Source organism: Elephantulus edwardii, unplaced genomic scaffold, assembly GCF_000299155.1.
Source record: "Elephantulus edwardii isolate Elephantulus edwardi_28Jun2011 unplaced genomic scaffold, EleEdw1.0 scaffold00016, whole genome shotgun sequence".
NCBI lineage: Eukaryota > Metazoa > Chordata > Mammalia > Macroscelidea > Macroscelididae > Elephantulus > Elephantulus edwardii.
This window is the reverse complement of record NW_006399766.1, coordinates 123,827-126,038: the sequence shown is the minus strand read 5'-3', so window position 1 is coordinate 126,038 and position 2,212 is coordinate 123,827. Positions and strand designations below refer to the sequence as shown.

The window sequence follows — 2,212 nt, the reverse complement described above, 5'->3', positions numbered from 1 at the left end:
GATGCTTGGGAATGACTGGGGGTGGGGAGGTGAAAGATTCCTGAATATCTGCACGAGGATTTGCCTTTTCTCAAATCCGAGGGTGTTCCATGCACAAAGGCCCAGGAGACATTTATTTCTTTAACTCTATTGGAAGAAACTGCAGACTTGATAAGCCACCAGAGGGTTAGCTATAGGTCGGTTCTGACTCTATAATACACAACAACATTCACTTAGCTGGAAGAAACGGTAGGCTTGGATGAGAAAAGAAGCAATGTGAAGGTGTTGGAACCAGGAACAACGTGGCCATAGCTTAATTCTCCTTGTCACTTTACCCAGGCTGAACTTGTCCAAGAGATAGTCTGCCAGACAGATGCTCTGCGCTCTCAGATTGGTCATGTGAAATGGGTCTCCAGGAAATCACACAGCTGCGAATCTTCCTTGTCTGTGGTCACCTGGTTCAGGTCCAGGAGGCATTGATTGACTCTCTGCCCCAACATTCCACCCACCCACCTCATTTCAATCACTCCTCCTTACCCCATTCGGCCTCACCTCACATTATATCCACCTTTCATGTCATCTTTGTCCCACCCCAGTACTTCACCCACTTCCAAGCCTCAACTCATCCCACTGCTCCCACTAAGGGAAAGATTAACGTTTCCCAGGGTAACCTTTTTCCTCCCCCATCCCTAGAGATCCTGCACTGCAAGGTGGTGAGGAGACTACTGTCTTATCTACCTCCACAGGGATTTGCCTGTTCCTCAAAACTGGGAGCGTTGCATGCACAAGAACGACCAGGAGACTTTTGTTTAACTCATGCCAGACACTTTATTGTAAGAAACATTAGGCTTAGAGGAGGAAGGAAAACGAAGTGGAGGTGCTGGAACTGCATCATGCTTGCTAGGCACCTTGGAGAAGGGGGTCATCTTGTGGCCAAGGCTCAGTTCTCCTTGTCGCTGTCACCCATGGTGAACTTGTTGCAGCAGTAGTCGGCCAGGGCGGGGTCCTGGGCCTCCATGCTGCGCAGGCTGGTCAAATAATCACCCAGCTGCTTGATGGCGATCACCTGCTCATGCAGGAAGTAGGCCTCCAGGAAGTGGCAGAGCTGCGGGTCGCCCTTGTCGGAGGCCAGCTGGTGCAGGTCCAGGAGGCTCTGGTTGACACTCAACTCCAGATGGAGGGCGTGCTCCAGGGCGAGCAGGCTGCTGCCCCAGTCATCGCGATCAGGCTTGCTGATGTCGCAGAGCTGGAAGCGGCCCCCGCGCCGGTTTTGCAGGCACAGCAGCTTCTCCGCGTGCTCTCTCTCCTCGCGAGACTGGCGCAGGAAGAAGGCCGTGAAATTCTGGAGGCCCACGTCGTCGCGGTCGAAGTAGTAGGCCATGGACAGGTACACGTAGGACGCGTGCAGCTCCAAGTTGATCTGCCGGTTGATGGCGTCCTCGCACACCTGATGGTAGTTCTGGCTCACTTGGGAGGGCGGTGCAGTGGCCATGGTGGTGAGCGCGGGCCGGACAGCAAAGGACGTGTCAAAGTTCCACGAAGAAGGTATCGCTCAGAACCGTCACCAAAGATGGTGTGTGGACCACGATAGTGAGGCCTTATATATAGGGGGGATTGGACCCCGGATGTAGGCAGTGCTACGGAGGCTTTGGGACCCGGATGAACAATCCCTTAGAAGAGCACCTGGGACCCGGATGAATGATTTCTTACCTGAATGATTTCTTCACCTGAGCATGAAGGGGGCAGGAGTCTAGAACAGGGAACAGAAAAGGGAGCATGAGCTCCTCCTTCTATGGGTCCTGGCTGTTGTGGGAAGCTCCTGTAATGTAATACAGGTAGAGTTGTACTCGGCACTCAACAACTTTCTACGTGTTATCTGGGAGTTTAGCGTTTGTTAGCATTGCTAACCCAGTAGCGCATGGTTCGTATCCACCAGCTTCTTCATAGAAGAAATGTGAGCAGTCTTTTCCATAAGATTTATAGCCTCCAAAAATCAAGTGGCCGTATAGCTTTGGTCTCCATCGTATTTTATATTACTAGGAGTATACATTATACATATGTATTCTGCACACTACACCACAGTCTGGTGACATAGTCCATAAGGTGTCATGCACCTAGCCCAAGGGCAATGCCTCTCTAGCAGTTGGAATTCATCGGCAACTCCTGGGCAGAAAGGTGGCAGTGGTCTTCCATGCGACCTTCAAGAGGGTCAGCCATGGTTCTCTTCAGTCTT

At 51.8% G+C, this 2,212-nt stretch overlaps 1 pseudogene; it reads right to left on the bottom strand.

Moving 5' to 3' along the window:
- Positions 1–919: 919 nt before the first annotated feature.
- LOC102862072 lies at positions 920–1,471 on the bottom strand (annotated as a pseudogene).
- Positions 1,472–2,212: the final 741 nt, after the last annotated feature.